This window comes from Chelonia mydas, chromosome 3, assembly GCF_015237465.2.
Source record: "Chelonia mydas isolate rCheMyd1 chromosome 3, rCheMyd1.pri.v2, whole genome shotgun sequence".
Lineage (NCBI taxonomy): Eukaryota > Metazoa > Chordata > Testudines > Cheloniidae > Chelonia > Chelonia mydas.
The window spans coordinates 170,439,170-170,451,749 of record NC_057851.1 but is presented as its reverse complement, the minus strand read 5'-3'; the positions used below and the strand labels follow the sequence as shown (position 1 = coordinate 170,451,749).

At 39.8% G+C, this 12,580-nt stretch overlaps 1 long non-coding RNA gene across 1 annotated transcript in view; it reads left to right on the top strand.

Moving 5' to 3' along the window:
* The window catches only part of LOC122465212, a 37,233-nt gene that overhangs the window by 18,998 nt on the left and 5,655 nt on the right, over positions 1-12,580 (top strand). The window contains exons 3-4 of the long non-coding RNA XR_006289882.1: positions 5,818-5,859; positions 8,925-8,956. This is a non-coding gene — a long non-coding RNA (uncharacterized LOC122465212). The remainder of the gene's footprint in view (positions 1-5,817; positions 5,860-8,924; positions 8,957-12,580) is intronic.

Below are 12,580 nucleotides of genomic sequence, written 5' to 3'. Positions count from 1 at the left end.
AGTCTATATAAAGGTCTAATGCTATTTTGAATCTTACTAAGCTCTTGGCCTCAGTGGGGAAAAATGTTCCTCTCCTTAGGGTGCTAATCTGAGACTTAAAAGACTCGGGTTCTATTCCCAGTTCCACCACAGGAGTCTTATGTTGTTTTGGCAAGTAATTTCATCTCTCTCTCTCTCTCTCTCTCTCTCTCTCTCCGTTTCCCATCTGTAAAATGGGGATGATCGTACTTCCCTAACTCAACGGGGTGTAGTGAGGAGAACTATATTAATGATTGTGAAGCACTCCCATACTATGGTAATGGAGGCCATATAAGTACAATTGATAGTGATATCACATTGCAGCGAGTTCTGTATGTTCCTTTTTTTTAACACAATGCAAAAGTATTTCCTTTGATCTGTTTTACGTTTTTGTAGCTTTTTGATTTCACTGAATCCCCACATCGTCTTGTATTCTGAGAGGTAAAGAAGGAGCAACAATGTATCTTCTCTCAATCATCCATTATTTTGTATGCCTCTACCATGACACAAGTTATTGTCTCCTCTCTAACTGATCAGTGTCAGTCTTTTTCAATCTCTTTGTGGTTTTTCTGTGCCTCAAATAATTCTAAGAGATGAAAGGATGATTTTCCTTTATAAAAGCCATGCTCTTTGTCCCTACCTTATTACATTCCTCTTGCAGCTTCATAAGTCTGTTTTAACAAACTTTTCAATATTGAATAAGGTTTATTGGTCTGAAATTCCTAGGATCACTGCTAATACCATTCTTAAAGACAGTTATAGCTAGTAGACCCAGTGGCCTAATGGATAAGTCATTGATCTCCTAAGCCAGGAGTTGTGGGCTCAAGTCACATCTGAGGTAAAGCATTGTTCTGTCATTGACAATCTTAAGTCAAGAGTCGATGTTTTTCTAAAAGTTCTGCTCTAGAAATTATTTTGGAAGTTCTATGGCTGGTGTTATACAGGAGGTCACACTAGATGATCACAGTGGTCCCCTCTGGTCTTGGAATATATGAAAACCTGCTACCTTCTAGTTCTCCAGTATATAAGCTGATTCTGATGAGCAACTGAATATTTTTCTTAGCAGTTCAGCCACTCCATTCTTATGTTCCTTTAAAACAGTTGAGTGTGCATCATCTGGGCCTAGTGCTGACTAGATGCTCTTCGGTTTTCAATTTAATCTAACACTGCCTTTATCCCTGGCAGGTGCGTTTGAAAAAAGTAGATCCAAGGTCGGAATCTCCCCAAAATCCTCTGGTGAAAACTGATGCAAAGTATTTAGCTCTGTGTCTTTCTTTGCTTAAAGCCACAAAAAATCTTGTCACTTTTCCCAGATTTTTTGTTACATGGTTCTAGGAGGGTTCAGGATTGTAACCTAGAGAAGGCCTAACAGTCAGAGCATGCTATCTCCATAGCACAAGTCTTCTGAGCACATTTGAACCAGATGGGTGCTCTAACTGAAAATATCCTTGAGGAAATGCTACAGACTGAAACCAAGGGATCAGCAAATTCTACCAGTATCTAGATGTGAAAATAATGCAGACTGAAGCAAATAATATGTGGGAGGAAAATAATTTACATTGCAGAATGAGTCCAAGATTTTCTTACACTCAATACAACATTAAATAAAGCAATAGCAGAAGCAGAGACATTGGACAAACTACCTATTCCCAGTGGATAGGAAACCAACTTCCCTAGACAGTGACTCAGGATTTTGGCTGGTCTGAATAACTACCACAAGGTTTCATCTGCTACTTAATTCTAACCTTCTATTGTAGCTTCCTTGAGAAGGTTTTTCTCAATGAGGGAATCTGGAGATAGAAAAGACCTATTACAGTTGATCATTTAGACCTTCCTTCTGCCAATTGTCTTACTCTGTGATCGAGGGAGAAAATGGTAGGGTAGAACTAGGTTTTATTCCTGACTCTGACATGAACTTGCTGGGGGATCCTGGAAGGAAATCACTTAACCACTTTATGCCTCAGTTTCTCCAATTGTACAATGGAAGTAATATTTACTTGGTCATTATTTAATGTGTATTAAGTGCTTGGAGATCCTTGGATGAAAGGCTCTGTATGTATGTATTATTACTGATCTTATCCTTGCTTTCACTTTGTTTGTTATTCACAGTAAGTCTTTATAACTTGCAAAGGCATTATACTTTTCAAGTCTGTAATTGTTAATTCCTGCTCCTGCTATGCAATTGTCAGACTAGAAGAAGGAGTCCTTCTAGAGCTATTTTCCGATTATATACATCTACATTACATAAACAATGCCAGTGCCTTTTGGTATAAATATTAAAGAAACATAACAGAGTAGAAACACTGAGATCATGGTCACACCCACACTTCTACTCATAAAAAAACCCATGTAACCACTTCATAATAAGCATAATATTTCAAAATGTTCTGTCCCTTAAGGCTATCTCCTCTGCCTGCTTATTGCTTTTACTAATTATTTCAAACATACAGTCCTCATATGGAAGCCAGATACTTTAGTCATAACAAAACTAAAAGTTCTTTTCTTTGGAACAGAAGTGTTTCTCATTGTCATACTGTGACAGAGTAGTCAGTCAACAGGTACCATTTAGAAGAAGTCACACATTGTCTTCTCAAGGAAGGTAGACCTTTCACCTCTTCCCCTACTTCCGTCTAGTGGTGGAATGACAATTAGGACCTGATTCAGCAACGTACTGAAGCACGTACTCAATGTTAACAGAACCACACATGGTTAAAGCTAGGCATGTGCTTAAATCCTTTTTTTAATTGGGGCATTAATATCTTAAAGGATACCATTTTCTGCCTATATGAAAGGGGGATAATTGTGTTCTTAGCAATAGCTGAAGCCAGGTGTTCAAGAAGTTGCTTCTATCAATCTGTTGGCAAGGATAGCTGTTTTATGGCATTACCCAGTGATCTTTGACACTGTTTTTTGCTGAGCGGTGAATCATGTCAAAATAAAATGCAAGTTACTGTCAGAATGATATTGTTGTATCAGTCATCAAAGAAAAGCAGGAGCTTGTCCTTAGAAGCTAAGAAGGTACTGAAGTGGGTAGAAAAATACCTCCTGGGAAACTCCAAAGGGATTCACACTTGGCAGCAAAGGTCATTAGGAGCGTCAGCTGGATCTGCTTCCAGATAGTGTTGCTCTGGATTTTGGGAATTTATCCGAAAGGGTTTTCTCCTCCTCATTGACGCTCAGATTATGAGCAGACTGGACCTGCTTGCTAACAATTTTGGGACCGGGAGCAGGGTGGGAGGGGAGAAGCACTCGTGACCTTCTGCGATGAGTATTTACAACAGGTACTGGAGTAAAGGGAAGGGAGTGGAAATGTAGGACAGGACACAGGAAACTCACCTGGGGCCATGATTTCTTGAGGCCCAGTTACTTTGAATCATTTTGGGTAAATATAGGCCCGGCCTGGGACAACTCAGGGAGTGGGGGGTGCAGCTTGCTTTGGCAGTATAGCTTTTGAAAGTTTCCTGTAAATTGCAATATGTCACACAGGGAACATTTTTCAGAGGGCATCTAGCCCTGTATTTTAACTACCCTCGTCTGTGCACCAAAACAGCAGGGATGAATTCAGAAGGCATTGTTGAAAATTTGGCTGCATTGGCAGAAGATAGGAAGAGTTGATGGGACTTTTTTTCCTGCCATGTTTGAAAACCCTCCATGGAACAGAGCTCTCTGTGTGTGCGGTGTGTGTATCTGGGTGTGCATTGGGTGCAGAAGTTGTGTGGTGCAAGGAAAAAGAAAATTACTAACTCCTGTTGTGTGGCTCCCCTCCCACCCATGTGATACTTAAAGTGAACAAAGTTTAGTCTCTCATATGTCTGTAATTAAAACACCCCTTAAGCCAGTTCACAACAATACATACAAAACAATTGACTTTTCACACATAGCACCGTGCATATGCATTTAGAAATCACGTGTCAGACATAACCCCACAATCATCTGATCACCACAAGAGCTTTGCAAATTCCAGCACCTATAGTTATTGAGTTCATGGTCTCATCTATACCAAGTCTTCACATTTTCATTTAAATTACCTTCAAACCAGACTCCGAGTCTGTGCCTCTGGTGTGTATGTCCCTGTTTGCACATGAATTTTCCTATATAAACAGGCATTTGCATGCGTTATCTCCTTTTTCATAGGCAAATGCTTAGAAGAACATATGGACACCCAAGCAAACTGACTCCCAGAGCTGGTCTATTTCAGCAGTGGTGGAGGATGATGAAGAGTCCATTTGCAGCTGGTTTCTTGTCCTGCAAATGAATATTTCCAACTGATATCTGTCTGAAATGATCCAGACATATTACTTGATTCTTATCAGAGGAGAAGAATCAAGAAAAATCACATTTTAGATTTATTATTTTGTGCTTGTTTTAATAGAGAAATTTATGGTATCAGGCTAAAGTTGGTCTAGACGTATCTATTTATTTTGTTTAGATTAAACACAAGGACTGTGTTGTTATTATCATGTAAGTGTAAACAGTGCCTAGCACAATGGGTGCTTGATCACGGATCAAGGCCTCTAGGTGCTAACACAGTATTATTAATAAATAATAATTTTCTTTGCTCTGGGGCAATTTTGCATTTATGAAAAGTTATAACTAGTGCTGAGAGAAACCAGAATTTCTGTCCTGTGAGAATTTCTGATATTTGAGATTTGTTTTTTGTCCCAAATTGGGATGAAATGTTAAAATATGGAAACTTTTTTTCTGGAACAAAAAGTATTTTAAAAAAAAATCAGTTCAGAAAGGTTTTGTTTCCATTTGCTGAGCCAAATTGTGATGTTCTGTTGCAAGTCAGTCTGACATTAAACTACATCTGCCACAGGTGCTGCAGTGCCTCATGGGAGTTGTAGTTCAGATCCCTCATGTCTTCATTCACAGCTATGGACTGGGCTAACACACCACAGTCCTATGAATCCCATGATGCACAATGCAATTTGGTCGAACTGGAGACTGCTTTGCACCATGGAAGATGAAGCCCAGCCCATAGGAGAGAATGGGAACATGAAGCACCTGCACTGTCACTCTCAAGGGACACCGCAGCACCTTAGGCAGATACAGTTCAACATTAAACTGTATGTTCAAAATGAAATGGGTCCGTTTAGTTCAACAAACCGGAATGTCTTGCTTTGCATTGAGCTGTTCCAAAACAAAATGTTGTACTTCATGTTCTCTGATGGGGAACTTTGAGTTTTGTAGAAACTGCGTTTGTCAACAAAAAATAACGCTGACAGAAAATTCTCAACAGGCTCTAGTTATAGCCTTAGTGATGGAAATGCTACATAACTACATTATGCTCTTGTAGCCTTAGGGTTTTTTTGTTTGGTTTTTGTTTTGGTTTTTGATGAGGACAAATATTTTAGTCATATAATAAACCTTGGGCCAGATTCTCAAGCTTGTGTCAATCATCATAGCTAAGGATATAGTGCTTGAAATGTTTTGTTTAACGGGGAGGGTTTCCCTTTCTGAGAGCCTTTAATTAACCTTTTAGCCCAGCTTACCTTGCGTAAATCTAGGAATACAGGAGGAGATAAGTGTCCTGCTCCTCTTAACTTTCAGTGGGGACTGGCACCTATTTTCCATTTGTGCCTTTTCAAAATCTCCCAACATTGAATTACTCAGCTGCCCCCATCCCCCAAAAAATGAAACATAAACACGTGTTTGTGCATGACTGAAATGGTTTCCTTCCACAAGGTGAGAATCCCTCTCCAAGAGATTCTCGAGCAATGTGGGATTTTGAAAATTGCTTTAAAAATAGGAGGGGAGTTGTTGTGGTTTGTTTAATTTATTTATCTTTCTTTCTAGAAAAGCAGTTATAGGTCACTTAGCCCAGAATCCTAGGGGAAGGTAAGTATTTATTATTATTTCCTGCTCTCACAGTGCCATAAACATGCAAGGTGCCTTATAATACAGCTAAAAATGGATACTCTTTAATCTTATATTCAGGTCAGTGCAGTGGGCCCTTACTCCTACACAGTCTCACAGTCAGTATCTGGTATCTGCCCACATGGATCTGAATGCAGGAAGGGAGACTAAAGGAAGAGCAGAGCAAACAGGATGCGATGGCACCGCAGGGAGGGGGAGGCAAGGGGAAGAACTTGTGAATGAATCTTGGTTTAAAACAAGTTTAAAACAAAAAGGCTGTGGGTCTGTTCACCAGTGCTAGAAAAGTGGAGGAGTTGTTGTTGTTTCTATGTAAAAGGCTGTCATAAGAACATCTCTACTGGGTCAGACTAGGGGTTCATCAAGCCCAGTATCCTGTCTTCTGACAGTGGCCAGTGCCAGGTGACCCAGAGGGAAAGAACAGAACAGCTAATCATCAAGTGATCCATCCCGTGTCGCTCATTCCCAGCTTCTGGCAAACAGAGGCTAGGGACACCATCCCTGCCCATCCTGGCTAATAGCCATTGATGGACCTATCCTCCATGAATTTATCTAGTTCTTTTTTTAACCCTGTTATAGTCTTGGCCTTCACAACATCCTCTGGCAAGGAGTTCCACAGGTTGACTGTGCGTTGTGTGAAGAAATACTTCCTTTTATTTGTTTTAAACCTGCTGCCTATTAATTTCATTTGGTTACCCATAGTTTTTGTGTTATGAGAAGTAGTAAACAACACTTCCTTATCTACTTTCTGTACACCAGTCATGATTTTATAGACCTCAATCATATCTCCCCTTAGCTGTCTCTTTTCCAAGCTGAAGAGTCCCAGTCTTATTAATCTGTCCTCATACGGAAGCCGTTCCATACCCCTAATCATTTTTGTTTCCCTTTTCTAAACCTTTTCCAATTCCAATATATATTTTTTGAGATGGGGCGACCACATCTGCACACAGAAGTCAAGATGTGGGCGTACCATGGATTTATATAGAAGCAACATGATGTTTTCTGACCTATTATCTATCCGTCTTAATTATTCCCAGCATTCTGTTTGCTTTTTTGACTGCCGCTGCACATTGCATGGATGTTTTCAGAGAACTATCCACACTGACTCCAAGATCTTTCTTGAGTGGTAACAGCTAATTTAGACCCCATCATTTTATACGTAGAGTTGGGATTATGCTTTCCAATGTGCATTCCTTTGCATTTATCAACAATAAATTTCATCTGCCATTTTGTTCCCCAATCACCCAGTTTTGAGAGATCCCAGCACAGCATCCCAGTGGCCTGCTTGGCAGCTGTGAAATGGAGCATGGCCAGGTTTCTTAAGTCTACTAGTTTGTATTGTTTTCCAAGCTCTGAGGTGAAATTGCTACCTCAATCAGTCAGGAGTACACCTACGCATCACTATAGGCAACTAAGTAACTGTTTAACGATCTAAACTCAATTTGGGGAATTATTGAACCAGTAAATCACATCTCAACTTGTAGCTCTTCAAGTGATTACCTGTTGTGAAATGTTCTGTCAAGAACAATTCAGTTAGTTCAGATGGAACCCGATGACTCAGGAGCTGGCATCTGGTCACTTTCAGAACACACCCAAACAGGAGCTGTAGCAAAGCCAAGACTTTAATGCAGGGAAAACAGATTTAGACTTCTCTCTATCAACAAGCTAGGGGCTCGATCCTACAAGTACTGAGCACTCTGGCCCTGAGCCAGGAAAGCACTTAAGAAGGTACTTAATTCAGAATAGGTGAGCAGCTCTAGAGATATTGTCATGATTAAGCACATGCCTAAAGGCTTTGCTGAATCGGAGCCAGAGGGCTCAGCCTCAGTTAGGATTGAGGCCTAAAAACTGCATGTCTGAGAGTACAAATATACAACTGTGGCTTCAAAACATTCAGGGACAGAAGCACCGATTTATATTGTTTTTATTTTACTTGTCCCTTTTAATGGCTCTGTGATGCTTCAAAAACAGGGAATCTATTTTCTCCACTTCTGAACTGAATATCTGTTGCCCCTACTTGCCACTGAGGTGGTTCAGGGGGAGATGTATAACTGTGTTCACAGGCTGCCTTAAAAATTATCCTGTTTAGGGAAGCAATAGTGTCTAGAGAACGTTAGAGCTATAAATGCAGTGACTGGCCTAGAACAGGGTGTAACTACTGCAGGTGGGACAGCAGGAAAGGTTCACCAGAGTTTGAGACATTTGTATACATTTGTGTCAACCAGCCAAAAACTGTAGATCCATCTACAGAGCCCACTCTGAATATCCCCAGCTGACCGTGCAGTGAAGATCCAAAGTTTAAATTCAGCATAACCTCTAGAAACACCCAATATTTCAAAGTTAATACTTTGGATTTATACCTGTGCCTCCGAGGCTTTCCCCACTGTCATGATGATGTTGCCAGAAATCTGGAGTACTGTGTCCAGTTTTGGGCCCAACGCTACAAGAAGGATGTGGAAAAATAGGAAAGCGTCCAGCGGAGGGCAACAAAAATGATTAGGGGACTGGCACACATGATTTATGAGGAGAGGCTGAGGGAACTGGGATTATTTAGTCTGCAGAAGAGAAGAATGAGGGGGGATTTGATAGCTGCTTTCAACTACCTGAAAGGAGGTTCCAAAGAGGATGGATCTCGACTGTTCTCAGTGGTAGCAGATGACAGGACAAGGAGTAATGGTCTCAAGTTGCAGTGGGGGAGGTTTAGGTTGGATATTAGTAAAAACTTTTTCACTAGGAGGGTGGTGAAACACTGGAATGCGTTACCTAGGGAGGTGGTGGAATTTCCTTCCTTTGAGGTTTTTAAGGCCCAGCTTGACAAAGCCTTGACTGGGATGATTTAGTTGGTGTTGGTCCTGCTTTGAGCAGGGGGTTGGACTAGGTGACCTCCTGAGGTCCCTTCCAACCCTGACATTCTATGATTCTAAATCAAAGCTGTATGCCACGCAGATGTTGCCCAGTGTCCCTGTATCACCTCTCCATGACTGGACTTCCCAATGCAGCAGAACTACATTGTTTCTCTTGTCTTTCAGGCTTCCCAGGAGCTGGAGGATTTTAGCCTTGGGTAAGGAATACTTGTGCAGTAGAACAGGAGTTTACCTCCTACAAGACAAGACCCCGCCACACAAGTAATTCAATTTTAGACCAAAAAAAAATTATGGGCCCCACCCACTCATCTGTAATTAATCTTAAGAAAATAAAACCCCTCCTGCAGCTGGTGTCTACAGTGGTGGTTTTGGTGCCAAGTATGAGGCCCACAAAACCTAATGTATGGAGCTGGATAAGGTTTAAAAATTAAACTGAAAGGTTTAGTAACAGCAGCTCTGAATGACTCTGAATCCAACGACGTAGAGCCAGACACTTTTTGTATAGCACCTTGCTACTCAGGTTTCCCATTAACTTCCACAATTCAACAGCATTTCATTCACAGAATTAAAACTCAATTACACACTTAGGGCCAGATTTGCAAGTGGTCAGCACCTAATTTTATGGACTGTGCTTAAGCAAAAAGAACAAAAAACCCAACCCCCTTAACAAGGAACCTATCAACAGAACCCCTCATCCCCACACCATCATCTTGCCCACCTCTCCAAATGCCCAAGAGAACATTTATACATCCATGTGGTTTAAGCTATTGTATCTAAACTCGCTTCATTGGAGCCACTCCTGGAGTAAGGTGTTGCTATTCAGCATGAGTAAGGAGATCAGAATCTGGCCCTTAATGTTTACTTAAGTCTGAGTCATTGTACCCCATGGGCATACAGCTGTTTTCTCAGGCATTTAGGGAAGAAGCCAGGCTGATGGCGTGGGCTTGTGGTACTTCTGTTGGTTTTGTTTTTTTCTTTGCCCAGGTGTGGTCCATTAAGTGTGTTATCAGTTATGAATTCTTTTATACAAAACACTGTTTAATTGGAATAGGCATGAAAAAGTTGAAATAAATAAAGCACATAGAGGATTCTGCTGAACTGTCTATGCAATGCATTGTTAACTAAAACCTGCAAGGCACTAAAGCAAAAGCATTATAGATGGAAGACAGAGAAACACGCACATGGTTTTGACTAGTTGTAGGAATTTGAGATAGTCTGATTTAATCTGTGGCACAATAATTCTTACCACTCCTCCTTATCAACAACCGACACGTGAAGCTCCTCTTCTTCCTCATGCTATTATTTATTATTATGGTAGCACCTGCAGACTCCTACTGAGATCAGGGCTCCATGGTGCTGGTCACTCTACAAACACAAAATAAGAGCGAATCCCTATCCCAAAGAGTTTACAATCTAAATAGACAAAACAAGCAAAGGATGGGATAAAGAGAATATTATCATTGCATCCTCTGCATGCAAATCCTCCTGTCTCCTCACACTCTACATACAATCCCTCCCCCGTCCCCCCACTTCTCTTTCTGCTTTGTTTCTTTTTTCCTCTCCCATATACCGACAAGGCCAATATCCAGCCTGGTGTCCTCTCCCTCTCTCGCTTAAGAAATTATATATCCTCTCTTGTTTTCGTGTGAGAACATAGACAAAATAGCACTAGCTTTCACAGAAATATCCTGGTAAAATAACAGGTTTTTGGCATATATATATTTGTAAAAAATTTGTTGTTGTTGTATAGATCTATAAATCTCAATATTTATAATATAAAATTATTTTTTTACTGATTTCAATAAAAACTTTCTGCTACTAATTTTAGTACCAATATTAGGTAATTCAGCATAACCTTCTATAAAACAAAGCCAATCAATTTATTGGAAAAATACAACACGCATACAATTTTCTGATGGTTTGCTTATTATCTGGGTGTAATTCATATCAATACAACTAATAGTTGAGATTTAAGCTTGTGGGTTATATGCATCCTATATCCTCTCTTGCCTCTTGTATCCTCTGTTGCCATCTGATATCCTCTAAGAGTCCCATTGTGTACTCAGACAAGGAATTCCACAATTTAGATGTCCCAACAGAAAAGAAAAACTTCCTGAGAACTCTTCTAGTAAATTGTATTATTTACTGCATTTTTGTATTATATTGTATTTTTTACTTCTACTTTAATTACAGATGCAATTAGTTCAAAGAATTTGTCTAAAATGTATTTCTGTCATGATGTCATCATTACAGAGAGGGCTGCTGAAAATGAAGATTATTATTCTAGTTTTACAGCTTCACATTTGTATATATGCAAATATAAAGCTTTCGTGTTTTATATAGTCAATGTCCTTTCTGTGAAAATAATAAATTCATTTTTTTATGTTATGGGGCCTCTTACACTTGACATAATTTAGGGCCTCAGAATGTCATAATCCAGCCCTGTAACCATGGCAGTGCTTTGTGACTTTCTCAGAGACGATCCTGTGCCTCTAGCCTTTTCCACAGTTCTCCTGAACTGTAGTTTATATATGTAGAGGGTCAGAGAGATTTTAACAAGCCCTTCCTCTATTTATCATCATGCTCCAAAGATTGTCCTGCTTTGCAGCATACTTTACAACAAAAACTGACATTTTTTTAGAGTTGGCAATTTAAGGCAGAGGGTTTTTTAAACTGTAGGTGAGTCCAGATGTCCACAAATGGTCTTAAATGCTTTAATTCTTTGAGTTCAAGTTTATACTGAGCTGTGGCATTTTTAACATGATCAGACAGCAAACTTTAATTCATTTGTGTGCTTTGATCCCATTGGATAAAATGTAATAGTTTGGTGTTTGGTTTGGTGTTTTTTGCTACTTTCAAAAAGTTGTATTTCCTGACTAAGGCTTTTGTAAAGGAAAAGTGAATCTATTAGAATTTTTTGAGTGTGTCAGTAAAATACTGAATAGAGGACTGGTTAATTAAAATTTTCCTAAGATTTTCTAAAATCTTTTGAGGAAGTCCCTCACAAACGGCTGTTAAGGAAGGTCAATAGTCATGGAATGAGAGGTAAAGTATTGTCATGGATTAGAAACTGAATAAGAGACAGAAAACAAAGTAAGAGCAAATGGTTAATTTGCAGCATCGCAAAAGATTAACAGTGAGGTACCACAGGGTTCCATATTAGGACAGATACACCAGTGATTTGGAAGAGAGGGTGAACTGTAAGATAACATTTGCAGATAACACAAACTGATTAGTAAAGATTAGAGAAGGCTTGAAGGAACGTTATAGGGACCTAAGGAAGTGAGATATTTGGGCAACGTGATGGCAGATGATATTTGCTTTTGAAAAATGCATGATGATGTTGGTTGGGAGAAATAATTTGAACTGCTTACATACTTTATAGGGCTCTAACAGAGGAAAATACATTTTGCAAAATCACTTAGTTCTTCTATCTTTTTTGTGCACATCGGGGCTCACCTATATTTCTGATCCTACCCAAACTCATCTCAGTGGTTCAGAACTTACCTCAGCTAGTACAAAGCACCAAAATATACCTTTGGGGAAGCACGGGGATGTTATTCAGGATTAAGTTTAGGACTCAAGTTTAGGACTCAAGGTCAGAACATCAGCAATTCAAGCTAAAGAGAATAAAATGTACAACAAGACAAGGGCTCTGTTAATAGCTGTTGAGTTTCTAAGCAATCTGTTGTCACAACTAGTTGACTCGAAGAGACGTGATATGGTCACTGACCCTGAGCAACGCAGAGTTTGAACCCTACCCTTTGCAGCTTTTAGAGAACATGTCTAGTGTGTGATCTTTGTTCTCTACCTGCATTCTG